The sequence below is a fragment of the Rhodnius prolixus genome, unplaced genomic scaffold (genome assembly GCF_049639745.1).
Source record: "Rhodnius prolixus isolate KJV_2025 unplaced genomic scaffold, Rpr scaffold_9, whole genome shotgun sequence".
Lineage (NCBI taxonomy): Eukaryota > Metazoa > Arthropoda > Insecta > Hemiptera > Reduviidae > Rhodnius > Rhodnius prolixus.
In genome coordinates this window covers 29235114-29257799 of record NW_027411604.1, presented here as the reverse complement: position 1 = coordinate 29257799, position 22686 = coordinate 29235114, and the positions used below count along the sequence as shown (strand labels likewise).

The 22686-nt window shown below is 33.1% G+C and overlaps 1 long non-coding RNA gene across 1 annotated transcript in view; it reads left to right on the top strand.

The window, feature by feature from the left end:
- Positions 1 to 13285, top strand: part of LOC141454638 (uncharacterized) — a 115034-nt gene extending 101749 nt beyond the window's left edge. The window contains exon 6 of the long non-coding RNA XR_012458855.1: positions 13066 to 13285. This is a non-coding gene — a long non-coding RNA (uncharacterized lncRNA). The remainder of the gene's footprint in view (positions 1 to 13065) is intronic.
- Positions 13286 to 22686: the final 9401 nt, after the last annotated feature.

The following is a 22686-nucleotide window of genomic DNA, read 5'->3' as shown; positions in this document are numbered from 1 at the left end:
TTTTGCGATAATTGGTGAAGAGCATTTCCATCCCAAATGGAAGATTATTCCAATTATTCTGGGTTTGGAATAATTGGAAGGCTCAGCCTCATCACCACCTAAACACCAGGACTTTGCCAATTGTTATTAGAGAAACTGATTGAGACGACCAAGAATGGTCGATCAGTTGCACAATTTGATAGTGATGTCGATTTTATCTATTGAAATCAAAATTTGAATGTTTTTTAAAAAAAATATTGTAGCACCTTAGATTATTTTTAACCAACAGTTAGTCTACCTTACTGTTAATAAAAAGAAATTCTGATACAAAAAAAATATATTGCTGATTCTATAGCATGAGGAAATATAAAAGTAATTTCTTTAAAATATCCAACTTTTTTAAAAAAAGTATCAATAAACTCTACTAAATTGCACGATATATTGATTGCAAAATTAATTTCTATTAATGTTCAGCTGTCACATAGGTTTCCTAAGAATGATTTAATTGGATGAAAATGGAATTATACTAATAGAAGTAGGGTGAAGGGACCAGTAATTGACTGCTTAAGAAAAAATTCGAGTTTAAGGTAGAATAACTTCCGTTATTTTGGCTCCAGGTGTAGGTTGTAAAATTGTACCGCTCCAGTAGGATGTATTTTATTTTATTAATATTTTAAAAGCAGTAAATTCGATCTTTATGTCAACCAAAAATGATTTTTTTTGGAAGTATGTCAATGACCCAGTAATTGACATACCGAATTTTCGGTGGAACCAGTGTTTGACATGGGTTGGGACCAGTAATTGACATACAAATATATTCATGAAACGACATAAGATATGCATTCAAAATCACTTTTAGATCTAAATAAATCACCTTAATCACTTTTTCAATTGGATTTATAACAAAAATCGGTCTTATTCATAATTAATTACAATCAGTTTTTAAATAGGCAAACCTAAATAATCTAATATTTTTCAACATTACGCTTTTTTATGCAGTTTTTGACGACCAACCCTTACACAACTGTCCTACTGGACAGTTTTAATTAAGTCCCCAAGCCAAGACAGGTAATTTGAATAACAGCCCTTACTTTCAATAGTACCAAGGAGATATTAGCTAACATACTTGTTAGATCGTACACAATGTCTGTCGGCTTGCTTTTATCTCTTTCTCTCTACTCTTCCGCTCTCTTATCCTTCCACGTTTCCGCTAAATATTTTGTTACTTAAACCTCTTTTTGGGAATTTTTTTTTGGTTCTCACTTTACCAAACTCTCTACTTCCGATTAGACTATGTGGTCACATCCTTGTTTTATCCATTCCGCCTATATCGTTGCTACTGATGGCATCTACGCGTCTTTGGGTTCGAGTTGTTGGTGCTTTCTAGTGAACAAAATTTCTCCTACGCTTCCCTTCTTTTGGAGCGCTTCGCTAATATTTTCCACAATCTGTGCTGCCAGTGTCATTTGCTTCGAAACCAAACTATCTGAATGTAATTCATTCTTATTTTCTGCATCTAAACAGTATTTGATTGTTTATTATTACTGAGTTACCTCTTGGGCTCATTTATATATACACTGTGTGCACGTTAATCGCGTCCCGCCTCAGGTTGTAAGCATTCGCACTTACAACAGTAATAAATAAATGAAACATCAATGAAAAAAAAAAACTAGATTAAAAAGTAAGTAACGTGTAACATCACAGTCACCAACTTCTCCACTTATGTTTAATTTCGCTCCTGGTACTTCTCTTGAGGGAGCTTCATTTTTCCCCTGGCCGTTTTATTTGATGGAATTCTATGGTTCAGCCATTTCCTCCCTTTCTTCTTTGGCATGTGGCAAGGACCCAAAACTGAGGGAGAATGAGAGATTTTCAAACTCCGATAAGTGGGCGTCGTTTTTATCAGTCACGTTGGCCTCGTGAAACTGTTCGGCGATCTCGACTATTCCAGTTTGTTGTTCATACATTGCTGATCTCAACAGGATAATCATTCTGCATGCCCTCTTGAAATAAGGCGTACATTTGCTAATTCATTAATTTAAACATATTTTGTTGGAAGTTTTACTATTTATTTTATGTTGCCGATATTTTTTTTATCAATGATTTTATTTTACAATGTATTGAATTTTTAATTATAATAAAATTTATCAACCTATCTTATCATTTTCCCAGGAAGTCAATCACTAGTCTCAAACAAAAAAGCTGTAGGACTAGTAATTGACATACATGTCAATTACTGGGCAGATTGCCGTTTCAAGGACCAGCGATTGACAGCCCCATTTTAATCCTCAATGCTTCTTATAATTAAAAAAAAAACTACATAAATGAAATCTACAAGTAATACTAATTATAACAGAACATTGATAACCACACGAATATATGAACAAATAAACGAAAAATAAGAAAAAAGAAAAATTATTTTCTTATCAATCCTCCTTAGCAACGGCTTGATTTTGAACTTTTAACACAAATAACCTTCCACTGATTCCAAGGAACATTCCAAAAATTAATATTTTTCTGGAACTGCTGCCTAAAGGCTTCTCAATAACGAAATTGAAAGAATCACCACTAAAAACGGCTCATATCCCTTATAATACCAGTTTATATTTGGTATGTCAATTACTGGTGCCCAGTCAATTACTGGCCCCTTCACCCTAGTAGCTTTTATTTTAACTGAAAATTTGTAAATTATGAAATCTAGATTTGAAACTGGTGGTTTAAATATTTTTTATTCACTAAACTTATCTGAAGTTTCTCTTTCATGATATTTTACATATTTAAAACTACTGTTGCAAACAATAACAGAAAATTCTTGCATATCTAGTTGTAGATACTGAAAAAAGTAATGGGAATGTACTGCTGCAAGTAAGTTATGGCTGATAGGGTGATAGAAAATTATATTATATATATTTTTCTCTGTATACATAAAATATAAGACTTATATTTCCCTCTATACATATTACTCTATATATACTTCTCTATTGATGTTTGTACTTGTTCTTTGAGTAGTTCTAACTGATGTTGATAGAATGCGCCTGCATACAGTGCACAAATAGCTTCTACTGAATAGCTCAACTGAACTGGCAGTTAGTTATTACAAAGCAACAACACAAAAAGAGTTTATTTTTAGAAAATGAAAAAATAAATAATGGTGACCAATTCTCAACAGATTTTCCCGGGCACTTAAAGTTATGTACTTTCAAAATTATTCTGGGAAATAATAAGCTGGTACTTCAATTATTTTTTCCAATACATTGGAGGGTATCTTTTTCTTATCCGAAGTAAAAATGAAATTGCCTTTATTTAGCAATTAAGATCTCTCTGAACACCACCAACTTTATTTAAAACAAGAACGTAATATCGAAAAACAACTATTAAAACTAGCAATGTAAAAACTAATAAAAACCGTGTAACCCGCTCTCTTACAGAATTGTATAGAGTTAAATTTTCATGACATTTATATAAGTATTCATGTAAAAAAATAGTTGTTCTGTGTACTGAAAATCCCCCTCCAAAAGCGCTAAAATGTTCTGTGTGCAAAAAAGACTTATCTAAAGGCTCCAAAAAACGTTGTGACCAAGTACATATAATTTTTAAAATCATTCGGTATCTATAAGTGACAGAAAGTTAGAAAGAGCTCCTTTGAACTCTCGCAAAACTTCGATTCCGTAATTAGAGAATAAAAAGTTACAGTATTAAATAAAAAAGGAAAAAATTCTAAATCTCCCTAAATTTGATTAAAATTTCCTTACCTCCTACTTGGCATTACCAAGCCAAGCGTACATTATACACCTTAGGTCGGCTATTTTTGGAAGTAGAGATACAGAAAAAAGGGAAAAATACAAAATCTTCATTATAATTAGTGGAATTTCCTTATTTTCCGTTTCTAACATTGTATTTTTATGCCAAGCGTACATTATACACCTTAGGTCGGCTAATTTTGGAAGTAGAGATACAGAAAAAGGGGAAAAATACAAAATCTTCATTAGAATTAGTGGAATTTCCTTATTTTCCGTTTCTAACATTGTATTTTTATGCCAAGCGTACATTATACACCTTAGGTCGGCTAATTTTGGAAGTAGAGATACAGAAAAAGGGGAAAAATACAAAATCTTCATTAGAATTAGTGGAATTTCCTTATTTTCCGTTTCTAACATTGTATTTTTATGCCAAGCGTACATTATACACCTTAGGTCGGCTAATTTTGGAAGTAGAGATACAGAAAAAGGGGAAAAATACAAAATCTTCATTAGAATTAGTGGAATTTCCTTATTTTCCGTTTCTAACATTGTATTTTTATGCCAAGCGTACATTATACACCTTAGGTCGGCTAATTTTGGAAGTAGAGATACAGAAAAAGGGGAAAAATACAAAATCTTCATTAGAATTAGTGGAATTTCCTTATTTTCCGTTTCTAACATTGTATTTTTATGCCAAGCGTACATTATACACCTTAGGTCGGCTAATTTTGGAAGTAGAGATACAGAAAAAGGGGAAAAATACAAAATCTTCATTAGAATTAGTGGAATTTCCTTATTTTCCGTTTCTAACATTGTATTTTTATGCCAAGCGTACATTATACACCTTAGGTCGGCTAATTTTGGAAGTAGAGATACAGAAAAAGGGGAAAAATACAAAATCTTCATTAGAATTAGTGGAATTTCCTTATTTTCCGTTTCTAACATTGTATTTTTATGCGAAGCGTACATTATACACCTTAGGTCGGCTAATTTTGGAAGTAGAGATACAGAAAAAGGGGAAAAATACAAAATCTTCATTAGAATTAGTGGAATTTCCTTATTTTCCGTTTCTAACATTGTATTTTTATGCGAAGCGTACATTATACACCTTAGGTCGGCTAATTTTGGAAGTAGAGATACAGAAAAAGGGGAAAAATACAAAATCTTCATTAGAATTAGTGGAATTTCCTTATTTTCCGTTTCTAACATTGTATTTTTATGCCAAGCGTACATTATACACCTTAGGTCGGCTAATTTTGGAAGTAGAGATACAGAAAAAGGGGAAAAATACAAAATCTTCATTAGAATTAGTGGAATTTCCTTATTTTCCGTTTCTAACATTGTATTTTTATGCCAAGCGTACATTATACACCTTAGGTCGGCTAATTTTGGAAGTAGAGATACAGAAAAAGGGGAAAAATACAAAATCTTCATTAGAATTAGTGGAATTTCCTTATTTTCCGTTTCTAACATTGTATTTTTATGCGAAGCGTACATTATACACCTTAGGTCGGCTAATTTTGGAAGTAGAGATACAGAAAAAGGGGAAAAATACAAAATCTTCATTAGAATTAGTGGAATTTCCTTATTTTCCGTTTCTAACATTGTATTTTTATGCGAAGCGTACATTATACACCTTAGGTCGGCTAATTTTGGAAGTAGAGATACAGAAAAAGGGGAAAAATACAAAATCTTCATTAGAATTAGTGGAATTTCCTTATTTTCCGTTTCTAACATTGTATTTTTATGCGAAGCGTACATTATACACCTTAGGTCGGCTAATTTTGGAAGTAGAGATACAGAAAAAGGGGAAAAATACAAAATCTTCATTAGAATTAGTGGAATTTCCTTATTTTCCGTTTCTAACATTGTATTTTTATGCCAAGCGTACATTATACACCTTAGGTCGGCTAATTTTGGAAGTAGAGATACAGAAAAAGGGGAAAAATACAAAATCTTCATTAGAATTAGTGGAATTTCCTTATTTTCCGTTTCTAACATTGTATTTTTATGCAAAGCGTACATTATACACCTTAGGTCGGCTAATTTTGGAAGTAGAGATACAGAAAAAGGGGAAAAATACAAAATCTTCATTAGAATTAGTGGAATTTCCTTATTTTCCGTTTCTAACATTGTATTTTTATGCGAAGCGTACATTATACACCTTAGGTCGGCTATTATTGGAAGTAGAGATACAGAAAAAAGGGAAAAATACAAAATCTTCATTAGAATTAGTGGAATTTCCTTATTTTCCGTTTCTAACATTGAATTTTTACGCCAAGCGTACATTATACGAGGTGTGTTCAAAAAGTAACGGGAATTTTCGTTTTTTGAAAAAAATATTTATTTATTCATCTACATTAATATTGTCGCCTTCAAAGTAGTCCCCTTCGCATACAATACACTTGTGCCAGCGCTTTTTCCAATCCTCGAAACACTTCTGAAACTCGATCTTTGTGATAGCTTTCAGCTCTTTCAGCGATTCGCTTTTAATGTCATCTATGCTTGTAAAACGACGGCGTTTTAATGTTCTCTTTATGTTTGGAAATAGAAAAAACTCACATGGAGCCATGTCTGGCGAATATGGAGGCTGGGGCATCGTTAAAGTTTTGTTTTTGGCCAAAAATTCACGAACAAGCAATGAAGTGTGAGCAGGTGCATTATCGTGGTGCAAAATCCATGAATTGTTTTGCCACAAATCCGGGCGTTTTTTTCGGATTGCTTCACGCAAACGGCGTTGAACTTGTAGGTAGTACTCCTTATTGATTGTTTGACCTTGTGGCAAGAATTCATGATGCACTATGCCATTAAAATCGAAGAACACAGTGAGCATAACCTTCACATTCGACCGCACTTGTCGAGCCTTTTTCGGTCTTGGCGATCCAGAATGCCTCCACTGGGACGATTGAGCCTTAGTTTCGACATCATATCCGTAAACCCATGTTTCGTCACCTGTTATAACACGTTTCAGTAGATCCGCATCGTTGTCGACTTCATTGAGTGACTCTTGAGCAACTTCCATTCTCCGCTGTTTTTGTTCGAAATTCAACAATTTTGGAACAAATTTTGCTGCCACACGTTTCATACCCAAAACATCCGAAAAAATTTCATGGCATGAGCCAATTGATATGGCAACATCATCAGCGACTTCTCTGATTGTGATTCGGCGATCGTTCATAACCATTTCTTTCACTTTTTTCACGTTTTCATCGGTTGTTGATGTGCTTGGACGTCAAGGTCGTTCGTCATCTTCAACGTTTTCGCGGCCATCTTGGAAACGCTTATACCACTCGTAAATCCTTGTTTTACTCATAGCAGACTCACCATATGCCTTTATTAACATTTCACACACTTTATTTCATTTTTTACGCAAAATTTAATACAAATTCTTTGATCCATTTTTTTTAACAAACAAAAATCGCCAAGCTCGAAAAACACGTCTAACCTTAACGGCTGTCACTTAAGAAGTAAACAATGAATATTACTGAAAATTTTATCGTACTTCAGGGGCATGTGTACCAACATAATAAAAAAAAAAAAATTTACAATCAGACTCTCCAAACCCGCGAAATTTAAAAATTCCCGTTACTTTTTGAACACACCTCGTACACCTTAGGTCGGCTATTTTTGGAAGTAGAGATACAGAAAAAAGGTAGTTTGGAAGTTTTTTGAGGGGGAAATTACCCCGGCTACTTATTGTTCCAATTTGTTAGTTTAACTTTCAGATTTTTTCAAATTATTGAATGGTTCTGCTTTTAATTCTTGTTTAATTGATAAAGAATCTGAGCTAACCGTGTCTCAGTGCTGATATCTCAGACGTAACCTCGATCTTATTGTCGGGTAAAATGTGAAAGTAAAAGTTTCTGTTTAACTGACAATACAGGCTTTTCCTTACTTACTAGTTTGCTAAAAGATAATCCAACTAGCCATTGCTATTTTTTATTATTTATCAGCAAATATAATTTCTTCTATTTGATTCCTGACGTTCTTCCAATCCTCTTTTGTCCTGGTGTCCTCTTTTGATCCCTGATTTTCCGGAAGCAAACGTGTCTTATTTGTTTAATTAATCCTGAGGTTAGAAAAAAAAAAAATTAACATATTCATAACGAAGAAAGTTATTTTACTGTTTTGTGGTTAAATTATCTTGTCGGCGGTCATTTATTGTGAACCGCGAACAAGGAAGTCCTATAAATGTGTAAAACAAGTTAACTTGTATGTATATGAAGTAGTAATAGTCACACATAGAAACTAAGGATAGTGTGTGTGTGTGTGTGGCCCATTCGTTAGCCGTCTATTCAACGAGCAACGCATATTTGTGAATCTGTACGTCACCAATATTGTTGAAATATTCATAAATATTGTGAATCGGTGAAAGTGTTGTTGGGTCGCGCAACAATTTTTATTGTATCTGGCAGATTTGCTCATCACACGCCCTGTTCTTTTATATTTTTGTGTTGCCATAAAAAAAACAAAATCTATTTAATTTATTACAGAGCTGTAAACATTTCTTTTATTTTTTGTAAATAGAAACTGGCAATTTATTCCTGTTGCAATCAAAGTTCTCTTTCTAGTACTTGGTCAAGAAAAAGTGCGCCTTTGCGGTTAGCTTTCGAGTATATTTTTATCAAATATATACAATAATATACACAATAATTACAAACATAAAATGTCAATGTGTTTTTGGATTGGATTGGAAGGATAGAGAATGCAGGAGAAAAGGAAGGAAGAATTTGCAACTAAAGGAGGAAGTTAGAGTAGGATTCGTTGTAGGATCCTTTGGAATAGAAGGATCGTAAGAGGCTAGAGTAAGTTAGATGAGTTACGAGTCTGTGACAACTTTGAGAAACTAGTTCTGTATTATCTGGAGTTTTCTGGATGTTAATCAAAAAAACAGATCAGGCTCCGGGTCAGGAGGAGCAGGAGTAGAGATCTTCTTTGTTTCAAGTTTATCAAATTCGCTCGTAAAATAACGTCTTTGTTTTCATTAGGATGAAAAAATAATTGCCACTTCAATAGTGATACATTTATTCTGCCGAGCTTTCGACCTAGGGACTAGGCCATCTTCAGGGCTAGTTTACAAAGTAATATTTTTTACATTACAGGGTTACAAGTCTTCTGGCTTGTCTGTTCATGGATTGGGTCGAAAGCTCGGCAGAATAAATGTATCACTACTGAAATGCCAATTATTTTTTCATCCTATTGAAACTATGAATCAGTCACCAAAAATAATGAACAGTCTTTGTTTTCTGAACCACGAATAGAGAAAATTGTAAAATCTATTCCATTAGGCAACGTTTGGGCAACCAATGGACTTCAATAAGAAATTAAATTCTTTTAATTAACGAATTGCTTTTGATTTATCTAACCGCTTTGTCCGATTCTTAAAACGGAGTTAGCCTTCTTCTGTCAATTAATTACTATTTTTTTATACGTTTTTTTATATTTATTTTTTAATTTAGGTTCCTGATAAAAAATGTCCACCATAGAGGAAGTATTGTGTTATTTCACGAGAGTTCATTATTGATAGCGCATTTCCGGTATAACTATCTGCTTGTTGGAGGTTATGAGTTAGTTTACTTCGGTAATGTTTGTGGGAATTTTCACAACTATTTATGATTATTTTTCTTTATCTTTGCTAATTATAGTTCTAGAACATAACATTTTTTTTTTCTTTAACTGGTTTTAATTTGAAATCTACTACGGGGGAGGGGCGCTTGTTTAGTGAAGCAAATGAAATTATTTTCTAATTACTGGATGCCAAAGCCAATTCCGATTGCCAAGTACGTACGCCTAATGTTAATTATTGATTTTGTATAAGTAATTTGATACCCGATAAGTGTCCTAGTTATCACCCACTTGGTTGTGATTCAGAATAAATTTCAAAGTCTCCATAATGTTTTTTTTTTAATTTGAACGGATTTGGAAATGCAAGTTTTGAGTTTTTCAAGGAAGAAACTTCGAAAAAGTTCACAATTCTTTGGTTTTTTTTTTATAAACAAAACGTTTTACAATCATTCAGAAATTAGTACGTATTTTAAGTGGTTAGATTGAGATAACAGCACGTTTTCAATTTAGCATAAATTTATTTATGGATCACTCTACCGTTGTAATTTTGTTTCATCAAGACAACGCACCGTGTCACAAGTCAATCAAAACTACATGAATTGAACTTCGAATTGCTCCCACATCCACCGTATTCGCCAGATTTGGCTCCCTGCGACTACTGGCTGTTCGCAGACCTAAAAAAAAAAATGCTCGCCGGTAAGAAATTTCGCTCGAATGAAGAGGTTATCGCTGAAACTGAGGCTTATTTTGAGGCAAAAGATAAATCGTTCTATAAAAGTGGTATTGAAATGTTAGAGCGGCGCTGGAATGATTGTGTTGTTCTTGATGGAAATCACGTTGATGAATAAAGCTAATTTTGAACAACAAAAAAAATCGTGTTTTCTTTGTTAGGCCCGGGACTTTTCAGCACATGTGTTAGGATTTGTCTGAAGTTTAGGAGCAGACTTCACTTGCACTGATGTTTACGGATTAAGAGATTTTGTTGGCTAAATTAATGATTTACTATTAATTTCAGCCATTGTGTTGCCGTTCGCCTCACCAATAATACAGGAAATGTATTTATTAAAGAGAAATTTGCTGGCGGAAGATCTAGAATATGTTACAGAAATCTAAAGAAAGATAGAAAAAAACAGACTGCGATATCTTAATCGACTTTCTTTTCGATGTTAATACTATTTCATTGATTAGTAAATATTTGCAAATGATTATTAGCTAGATATTTTAAAATATTTTTATTTAACAGTTCTGTAACTTCTTTAAAAAAAATTCTCGAAGTCTTTATCTTAGCTAGTGAAAATTGTATTCACTTAACTTCACTTACTTGCAATTAAGGTGTTTTTATTTTTTTTAATAAGCGGAGTTTTAGCAACACAACTCATATTGGTAATATATATGGGGTGGTAGAGTTGTACTTTAATCTAAAATGGTGCTTTAGAGGGCAGCCCACACTCTAAGAAGAGCTTTCGAAAGAGTACTTCCTCTTATTGCCGGAAATTTGAATGTAACCTATTTCATAAAATAATCACCGGAAACAATATTATATTGGAAATTAGGCAATTTTAAACATTAAATATCATTATATTTTAGGTACCAGAATTTAGGTAAACTTCCTTTAGAGAACTTAGAATTCTAGGTTAACGAGGAATCGGTCAAATAAAAAACAAACTCGTCTCTTTGCCAACGTTTCGACAAATATATTGTCTTCTTCAGGGCGTGACTGTGCGGGTTGGATAAAAGACAAACCTATGCTACATTCATATTTCCTTTAAAGATTTAAACTCTTCTTATCGTCTTTGCCGCAATCTAAACTTGATCTAATTCGCACATTCTTCTTCTGCAACTCTATTGGAAGTCAATTTTCGAATTCGAATTCGCTGGCAGACCAAGATTAAAGCTCCACGATATACGAAAAAGAAATGATTCCTGCTTTGAAAACCAAAAAGCTTTATATTTATACGAGGTGTGTTCAAAAAGTAACGGGAATTTTCGTTTTTTGAAAAAATATTTATTTATTCATCTACATTAATATTGTCGCCTTCAAAGTAGTCCCCTTCGCATACAATACACTTGTGCCAGCGCTTTTTCCAATCCTCGAAACACTTCTGAAACTCGATCTTTGTGATAGCTTTCAGCTCTTTCAGCGATTCGCTTTTAATGTCATCTACGCTTGTAAAACGACGGCCTTTTAATGTTCTCTTTATGTTTGGAAATGGAAAAAAGTCACATGGAGCCATGTCTGGCGAATATGGAGGCTGGGGCATCGTTAAAGTTTTGTTTTTGGCCAAAAATTCACGAACAAGCAATGAAGTGTGAGCAGGTGCATTATCGTGGTGCAAAATCCATGAATTGTTTTGCCACAAATCCGGGCGTTTTTTTCGGATTGCTTCACGCAAACGGCGTTGAACTTGTAGGTAGTACTCCTTTTTGATTGTTTGACCTTGTGGCAAGAATTCATGATGCACTATGCCATTAAAATCGAAGAACACAGTGAGCATAACCTTCACATTCAACCGCACTTGTCGAGCCTTTTTCGGTCTTGGCGATCCAGAATGCCTCCACTGGGACGATTGAGCCTTAGTTTCGACATCATATCCGTAAACCCATGTTTCGTCACCTGTTATAACACGTTTCAGTAGATCCGCATCGTTGTCGACTTCATTGAGTGACTCTTGAGCAACTTCCATTCTCCGCTGTTTTTGTTCGAAATTCAACAATTTTGGAACAAATTTTGCTGCCACACGTTTCATACCCAAAACATCCGAAAAAATTTCATGGCATGAGCCAATTGATATGGCAACATCATCAGCGACTTCTCTGATTGTGATTCGGCGATCGTTCATAACCATTTCTTTCACTTTTTTCACGTTTTCATCGGTTGTTGATGTGCTTGGACGTCAAGGTCGTTCGTCATCTTCAACGTTTTCGCGGCCATCTTGGAAACGCTTATACCACTCGTAAATCCTTGTTTTACTCATAGCAGACTCACCATATGCCTTTATTAACATTTCACACACTTTATTTCATTTTTTACGCAAAATTTAATACAAATTCTTTGATCCATTTTTTTTAACAAACAAAAATCGCCAAGCTCGAAAAACACGTCTAACCTTAACGGCTGTCACTTAAGAAGTAAACAATGAATATTACTGAAAATTTTATCGTACTTCAGGGGCATGTGTACCAACATAATAAAAAAAAAAAAATTTACAATCAGACTCTCCAAACCCGCGAAATTTAAAAATTCCCGTTACTTTTTGAACACACCTCGTATACTTCGTAATAATTTTCTTTAACACATTGTCTGATTTATTGAAGTTTTTGAATGTAATAGTTCCATTGAATAGTAAATATCTTACATTACCCAAGAGATTTTGAGAATGTTGAAAGATGTAAGCAACAGATGCTTTTTTTTTTAGAAGATACATTGAATGCCAGGTTGATTATCAATGCCATGAAATCAAATGTTTGCAGATTTGGCAATAATTTTTGTACATAAAACTTGAATCCATCTTCTGAGCTTTAATTTGATACTGTTCCAATACTGGTAGCTATCTTTGGATGCGTAAAAACATCCAGTATCTGGTAAATCCTTATTTACAGTATCTGTAAACGTTTTAGCTCTTAAAAAAGACGTCATAGTGCTCAAGAGGCAGCTAATAAGACAATGTTAGCCAATAAAACTTAGCGCCAATGGCCTAAAAAGTTGTTGAGGTCGTCAATAAATAATTACAAAATGTAAAATTTGCAGTTTTCAATTCCAATTTTTGTTTTCTTATTGCAGGAAATAGAGTTACAGAGGTTTTCCGGAAAGATCTGTATTGGAATTTTGATAAGATTGCAATTGTTCATTCTTAAGTTACTCTTCTGAGCCTTAAGAGAAGGTAATTGGATCCAGTGTTTTACCGCGAATAATAACAGCGGAGTGTATTTGAATTAGAAATTATAATTTAAAAAAAATAAAAAATTACAAAAGTGGAATCTAATTTTGCTACCTATTAACTTAAAAAATTCTAAGCAAACTTAGATAAGAAAATTAAGATAAACCTTAAGGTCAGAGCACTCAGGATAGAGATAACTAACGAGTATTTATTCAACAAGTAGATAGTGCCTTCAAATGCGCAAACTATACTCCAAACAGCTGTATACTTTTAAAAGTAATATTATACTCGTATTTAATTAAAAATAATTCTACCAAATTTAGTTAGTTAAAATATTTGGTATTTTTTTATTTTATTATTATTTTTAATTTCTATTATACTTCGGGCCCGGCATGGTTTCCTGTTTTCTCCATTTCCGTCAGAAATTTCAGGTCTGTAGACAAGGTAACAAGATTTGTAGAACTATCTATAAACGTGTTTTCTCAACTAAAGCATTTTCATTTCACAGCAATGAGAAGGAACGTAAGAAGGAAACGTAACAACACTGAATCTATTATAAGGTTTTCTATATTTTAAAAAAGGTTAGACTTTCTTCTTTTTTTTTCTTTAAACAAGTGATTTGGGCTTATGAATAAAGATGTCACCTATGTTTACTTTGTAATTTTGTATAATTATGTTAATCAAGTCACTAACTAGGAATCGCTTAACTATAACTAGTTTCATGATTGCCTGTAGGACAACTAATATTTTGTGAGTTCACAACCAAATACGTATAATACGTAGATATTATTCAACTAGTTTCTTATAGTTGATGTTAACTTTTATTTTCGATAATTTTCCCGAATTCATTAGAAATATTACATTTTTATGGCTTTACTACCCAGAGCTTCGCCGTACTTCTTATTATCTCTAACAACGGGAACCGAACTGAAATCTTTGAAAAAACTCGATCCTTCTACCGTGGTCTCAATTGCAATATTGCTCCGTTTTGCTCTGAATTCTTGCTCAAACCCCATTTATCTTTTTCTAATTTTTTGATCATGAATTCTAGACTTTCCTAGTGTTTGCCAAGCAAAACTAGGTCCTTTGCAAAGCGGATATGGGCTATTTACAGCCTTCTTCAGTAGTTTAACCATCACATTACATTTCCTGTTCCATTCGCTCAGAGCACTATCCATAAAAGTCGGCATAGGTGTTACCTTTTTTTATAAAAAGCCTTAAGTCAGGTTAGGATACTAAAATAATTATACATTTACAGCTAGCCTTGACATTACAAATTAAAAGAGAAGTAAGATTACAACAAATGAAGCTATCAGCTAACTTATCCTTCTAAATGTGCTAACTTACTGCTAAGTTCTATATTAAAAGTTTTCGAAGTCAAAAGTAACGACGTCGTTTACATGCGCACTCTCCTGGGTTTATTTCTCATTTTAAAAGTAGTGACACGTCCTCAGATAGTTTCTGGCGATCCTCGTATTACAGCTAGCCTTGAAATTACAAATTAAAAGAGAAGTAAGATTACAGCTAATGAAGCTATCAGCTAACTTATGTGGCTAACTTAAAGCTAAGTTCTATATTTCAAGTTTTCGAAATCAAAAGGAACGACGTCCTTTATATACGCACTATTCGGGGTTTATTTCTCATTTTAAAAGTAGTGACATGTCCTCAGCTAGTTTCTGGCGATCCTCGTATTCACATCTTTAATTATATCAAATCAAACAGCCCCCCATCATATGGGAAAGGCAATAAAAACTAATAAAATAACTAAATAACTAATTAATAACTGTATTATTCAGTAAAGAGGCCATTTCTGACATCAATGTAAAACAATAATCATAGAAAATCTGTGAAAAACCTCGCGTTTAAGAACTTACTATTTTTACCTGCTGTATTAATAGCAACTGAAGGTCAATTGAAGGTTACGAAGTTCTAAAATGAAATTGAAATTAATTTTCCACATTTTATCTTACACTTTTCTTCAACTGTTTTAAGAAAAGGCATCCTAGATCTATTTTACAATTTTAAAATGAGCACTGATGGAAAATACATTATTTGAATTATGTACTCTTACTTGTTTAGAAGTAAAAGCAAATTAAAATGTAAAATGAATGATCTTTTTTTTAAAAAAACAAGAAAGTGAAATGTAATAAGTTAGAATTGCTCTCCATAACTCCACTAATTGTATGTTCAGTTAAAAATTAGTATAATGTTACAAACTGATGTTTGTTCTACATTAGAAACATTACCGTACAGAGCATTTTTAGATATTTATGTATGTCCATATTTAAATGGGCATGTGGAGGGGAAAACGCTTGTGATCTACTTTCTTGAATATGCATGAACGAGCATGCATGACTCTACATACAAACCTGTACTGATGATCCTCAACTTAGTTTACCTGCCTTTTCAAAAAACAACTTCCATATTATCACTTGATGTCTGTCTGTGATTATTTCCTTTAGATTTACACGTAGAAATATATGTAATTCATTCTTAATTTCGAAGCTATCTAACCTGATTTGAATTTAATTTTATTATTAAGCACATTTAAGTTTGATAGATGGATTAATTGCATTAAAAAATAGCATAACATTAAAAAAATACTACTTTACAGGTTGAAAATTTTATGATTTGCTAAAAATATTTGCTCTTCATTTCGACGAACTTTATGACAGCCATTTCCTTAGTTTTCATTGCTCACTTATTTACTCAGTGTTGACTCAGAGATAGATAAGTGAATTGTAACGACTTTAAAACAATTCTAATCGGTTTTATATCTTTAAAGTGAGTTTGAATTGTGTGAAGAATATTCATTTTGTTTGCTTTTCTTTTTGTAAATTACCTTGAGGCGCGTCAATATCTGAGGTCATTGGCGCTTAGAGACTTTTTCAGCGCACTGCCAGTTTCCGGTTTCGGGGCTGTGTTTTTTTTTGGATGCGAACAGTACTGTCCATCACCGGATAGTAAACTGTAAGAAGCTCTTAGAAACAGAGGAAATCTAAGCGTCTTCAGCTGGATTTGAACTAGAGACCTCGAGTTTAAAGCTCCTCAAAAGTCACTTTCGAAAATTTAGTACAAACTATAGATATTTTGGAATTTTATCAGTGATTGGCTCAAAGCTCGGCTTCAAATTCCAAAATCTAACCACATTACTAGATGTTAGTCATTACCACATAAAAACTCCGTAATATTTTATAGATTTTTTTCAGATATGAAAAAAAGTTTATAATTATTAATAACTGAATTTGCATATTCTGAATCAGTTTCAATTGAAGCACCAATTGTGTAAATACAATTGTCAAAAGTACTTACTCTATGTAAATTAGCATTTGTACGAACAACTTCTGCTGCAGTACTAATGAACTATTTTATCACATTAAACTAATGCGATGTGTTCTTTCTATTTTGTATGTTTTAAACTGAATGATGGTTCTGAATGCGGAATTCAGCTCAATTTAATGAGAGTCAGTACTTTGATGTTATCTGATAATACTCTAAACTAACAAAGTTATTATTAACCATTAAAAACACAAACTCACAAACATATTAAAAGTTTGTTAACTTAATTTATAAATTAAGTTTTCACCAATAATACAATATTTCCCGTTAAGGCAGAAAAGTGTTTTTAGCAAATGATCTATTTGTTTGTATGCGCATGTTTACAAAAACTTTTAAAACCTCGTGTTTTTAGGGAACTTTTACGGGAGAGGATCACGTTAGATTTCGTTTAAAGTGAATTATTGTCTGATATACCGACCGCAACTGAAATATTGGCTTGTCTAGACTCACAGTACTGTATAAGATGCTGTACACTCAGACTTTTATTTTAATGACATGGTAATCATCCAATTTTATGCAGTTTACACCCTTTTACAGATAAACATAAGATCATATTAGCCACGAACCAAATGGCCTGGGCATGATTTTTAAAAGAATTAACGACATTTTATAAAAAAGCTATGATGCATTGTGGTACTTTCGCCTTTTGAACTTGGTTTTCACTTAATGTTTTAATAAGAGATAGATAATAATGCGAGCTTGCAATCAGCTTTTTTCAACCAACACTTGATCAGCTGGTCTCCCATTTAGTCTAAACCCTGCAAATGATAAAAAAAATAAAAATTATCTTCAACATTATTGAGAGTTAATATTTTCAATATTTAGACAGTTTTAAGTATATACTCATGTCCACAAAATAATTATAATCCGAATGTAAATAGTTATGAAAAGAAATACTCAATTACTGAGATAATGGTTAAAAGGAAAGGATTCAATGAAAACTCAGATTAGCAAGGTTATTATATCTATTAACCTGCTAAATAATTCGCCTAGTTTTGACCGAACTCCAGCGAAATTTTATAAATTTAGGGCAAACCATTTTTTACTCAATGTAGTTTGAATTTTCAATGGTATATTTGAGTTTGAGATTGGGTGTATTCCATCCAGTTTTAGGAAACCTAGATATTTGCGCTTCATAAAAGAAGTGATATTGATGTCAAAGATAGCTGAGAATAATCTCATATTAAAGAATTATTTGTCATTCTGTGCTTAAAGTTTTTAACTCAGTTTCGCCGTGGCTAGTAGTTTGAGAGGAGGCTCCCCGAACTGTAATATGCAAAAAGTAACTTAGGTTTTAAGATATCAAATCTTTATTTGCTTTAAGCTTAAACACCCTGAAAAAAGCTCCTTAAAGGTTGCCTAGGAAACTTGAAACCACTCGAAATATTGCTACAAATTGCAAATCCACAAAATTATGAACATGAGCTCTAGTCGCTTACATAACATAGACGCAAACACAACATCAAAGGAAATAGTAAATAAACAGATGTTTAAATGGGATGAATTATATGACTGTAACATGCAGGCAGCGAACATTGAAAACAAATGGGTTGGCAATATTGAATGAAAAAGATTCTAGGGAAGAAAAATGGAATACCATTGGGTAGTTTAATTGAAAATGAGAAAATAATTGGCAAGTACCCAGTATCATACACTGTACGTGAAGTCGGAATTGAAATTACTTAAAATGATGTAAATAAATTGAGTGAAAATAATGTCGAATGCTCGAGTTGAATCGTAGAAACTTCAGCATATGCAAGGTAAATGTGCAATTTAAATGCTTCGGAAAATCATTACTATTTGTTAGCTATACGAAGTCTGTAAATTAAGTAATGAGACTGATTTTTTTAAATTCTTTTATTCAAAAAGAAAGGGAGCGTGTTGCATCACGATAATGCTCCTTGTCACACAGCAATTTCAATAAACGAGTTTTTGGCCAGTAAAAACATTCCTGTGGCTCCTCAGCCTTCCTTATTCGCCTGACTTGAGTCCTTGTGACTTTTTTCTCTTCCCGAAGTTGAAAAATCACCCCAAGGGAACTCATTTTTGGGACAGTCGAAAACATTCAAACGGCTGTAACCGACCAGCTGAAGGCTATTCCAGTATCGGAGTTTGAGTACTGCTATGAGGAGTGGAAGAAACGTCTCCAGCGCTGTTTGGCTTTAGAAGGAAGTTATTTTGAAGGTGACAATATAGAATTGTAATTCTTTTTGAATAAAAAAATTTAAAAAAAATCAGTCTCGTTACTTAATTTACAGACCTCGTATGCCTGATCTTTAGTGAATAAAGATGGTGAAGAATCCCTTAGAGAGATCGAACTAATATTTGAAAATAAGAGATGAAAATTGGGGCAATCTGGAGGGCAACATTTCAGTCTGAAGCGAGGAAGTACAGGGCACTTTTAGAGGTCCAAAAGTTCCAATTTACACCTGCTTAAATAGCTGTAATTAAATACGGGTACAATGATGGACTATAGATGATTTAGAATCTCTAAAAAGAAGTAAAAGCTTCATTAAAGAATTTTTGTTTTTGTTCTTATTAATAATTGTCAACATTTTTTTCCTTATTTGGTAGGTTATTTGTTTTTCTTGATGACAATAAACTTTATTCATAAGTCAGTGTGTTGTTGGTGTTGTTTGTATAAAAGATATGTGCAACTCTGGCTTACGTAGTACCATTGCCATCGATGTTTTGCCATGAAATAGTTGTACGAGAGCTTTGTTTCTGTTAAAGAAATCTCTTTTTTCATTATTATTATTAAGAAGTTTATTGTTAATTATAAACAACGGAACTACTTGAACATTAGAGAGTGTAAACAGGCTGACAACAACAGTAAGACACAACAACAACAACCGTAAAAAAAGAACAACATTCACTAGCCAGGCGAACTACAAGTTTTTTGTAGTGAACTTGCACAGCTAGAAGGAAGTAATTCTGGAACGTGCCCTATCAGAAGCGGCCTTCTCCTCCTCATCTTAACTGACGTTTTGATATTTCTTGTAAACCAACTTGCTATTTTATCATTCACCTTTTCAATTAGTGATTAGGTTTTACCTTTTTATTTTTATCGCTAAACCTGAATATTATTATTTATTTATTTATTTTTTGTTCATGGCCCTTCAACTTTGAGGTCAGTTTTACCAAACATAAGGATATTGAAAAAGCCAACCTATGACAACCTCAAGAGAAAAGAATGGGTACTATCTGTTTTAGGTGTTATATCCATGCTTTTTATACCTACTTGATTGAAATTTGTTAGAAGAAGTGGATTTTGAACGGCCTACTATGAGCTATTGGGTCAGAAATTGGAAATAAATGGAAGCTCGCGTTCTAAGGAAGTTGTACTTTCAAATATAGTTTTTTTTAAAAAAAAAACTGGTGCAACTAATGCACTTCTTACTGCAGAGACTTTGATAATAAATATTTCGGACGATGTTTTATTGAGGAATGTTCTCCAAAAATCTTACTTTTTTCCCATATTACAATCTATTGGTGAGCATGTATTTGTTAGTTTATGCTAAAAAATTTACAAATTAAGAAACTATGAGAAATTATTTTACCTTCTTGTCGCAATAAAACTCGTAAACTGACTTCATAATTTGTATACTAAGAGCTTGGGAAAGGCAGTTACGTTTAAATTGGGAAGAGACGGTCTTTTGCCAGAAAGCGTCCTTCAGTTTGAAGAGAGATCAGAAAGAGCAGGAAGACTATTCAAGGTTAAAGGTGCATCAAAAAGTGATTATGGGCATATCTGACTGAAATTAGTTGCGATTTGTTTGAAAAAAACAGTTATTGATAAAATACGCAATTTTTACTACAAATGTGGGCCTTTCTTGACAGAATTTCTTAACAATTCTTGTCTTTTGGGGAATCTTTGGGACAAGAAAGCAAAATGTGCAACATGTATTTTTGTGTTTTGTGAGTGTTGAAACCAATTCCATTGTTGTCTATTTCTAGGTTTGTTTCAACGTTACAGATCACGTTTTTCTTTAAACATGTGCTCAATGAATTATTCATTTTGTAAAAAAAAAAAAAAATTAAAATTAAAAAGAAAGAGAGAGTAATAATGCAACAAAGAAACACTTGCATTCCCAAATTAGTGCATTCAGCAGTCTTTTACTCACTTTTGTTCTATAAAGAGTCCCACTGATTTTATCAAAATAAAATTGTTGTACCATTATTTTGAGATTTTATTTTAGGTTCGAATTATTTTGATCGTGAACTTAGTATTCTCCAGAATTTATAGTAAGATGATATTATTTTTTGGTGAGATTTTCGAAACTGCTTCCGCGTCTCCTTCTGGATCATTTTCATCAAATAATGTATGGAGATTCTTTTTCAATTATACTAAACTAAGTTCACATCAAAATAGAATAAGTAAAATATGACTTAATCGTTAAAATAATAATTATATTTTAATTTTCTCTCGCTTCATTGAATCCTAGATTACTTGAATGTGACTTAATTTCATAGCTTGCGCTTGTCTCTTTCAAATTGGTATTGCTCAAACACTGTGGAACAATGGCCAGTAGCCTGGATGAGGCTAATTGGAATGGACAAATGCAGGTTTTTAGAGTTTATGGTGATGCTGAATGGACCACATTCATAACCAGCGACTTCCAACAAAACTAGTTACTCAGTTTAGGTATAGGTCTGGCCCACACTTCTTACAATTTTTTACATTTATAGCTCTCGCTATCTACCCATTTATAAAAACAATTTGACAACCAATTTATGCACATACAGAATGGAAGTCACGGGTTGTAAGTTTTCTCTATCAAATTATTTCCTGCTTAGATCTCAAAGCTTATTGTATTTCTGGTAAAACTCAATTTAGCAAATTTTAATGAAATAAGTATGACACACTGAATGACATTGAGTTAAAAGACACTGTCCTGCAGCTACCATTACTCACATCGTTTCAACCTTACCATTATAGGAACTAGACACTTCTTTTAAGGTTTCCACGTACCTGAGTAATTTCCAACCTGACAAACCCTACAGAAGAGACATCACCCAGGGGTTCTCAGGCTTTAGTTGAAAAGTACAAACTACGGGGAGTTGGTGCACACACTTAGCTGTCGCAGTCGTCGCAGTGCAACTCCTATTGCAGCCGTTCTACATTCTCTTACCCAAACAAGGGTGAAATTTAAGGGTGCCATCTGCGATGCTAGTAATAAGGTTTTTGTTAAAATCGATCAACCCAAAATATCACTTTACGGAATCTATTTTTCAAAGTTTCCTGTTTGATTTTACCGATTTCAGATCTTTCGATAAACTGTTCCCTCCTAAATTGGTAATATGTAGTTGCGACATTCGGGAACCCTTGATTAAAAGCAAAACTAAGAGTTGAAAATAGTTAAGCTTTAGAACTTGGAGAATCTAATCAGAAGGATTTTTCCAGATTGTGTATTTTTCCCTTTTTTCTTTATCTCTACGTCCAAAAATAGGCGACCTAAAGTGTATAATATGCGCCTGGCATAAAACTCCTTTGTTAGAAACAGAAAATAAGGAAATTCCACTAATTCTAATGAAGATTTTGTATTTTCCCCTTTTTTCTGTATCTCTACATCCAAAACTAGGTGACCTAAAGTGTGTAATATGCGCCTGGAATAAAACTACATTGTTAGGAACAGAAAATAAGGAAATTCCAGTAAATGTAATGAAGATTTTGTATTTTCCCCTTTTTTCTGTATCTCTACATCCAAAACTAGGTGACCTAAAGTGTATAATATGCGCCTGGAATAAAACTACATTGTTAGGAACAGAAAATAAGGAAATTCCAGTAAATGTGATGAAGATTTTGTATTTTTCCGTTTTTTCTGAATCTCTGTATCCAAACCTAACCGACCTGATTCTAATAGAATTCCGCGTTTTCCTTGAAATACTTGATGCAGATATCTTTAAACTTAGTAACAACAGAGCTCGAAACCGCCCAAACTTTGGTTGCAACCATAATACGTTAGTTATTGTTCAAAAGTACGAGATTCAAGTAACGCTTTGTCCTTAAGATTTGTTTGTGAATTCTTTGAACGGCTTCTTTTTTTGCCTGTTGCATTCCATTTACTCAAATAGAAATGTCGCTATTATTTACAAGTTTGTCAAAAACATTTGAATTTTGGGGAAACTGGGCTGTCATAAAACACTAAATAAACTTACTGAGTAGCGTTTCATTACGGTAAAAA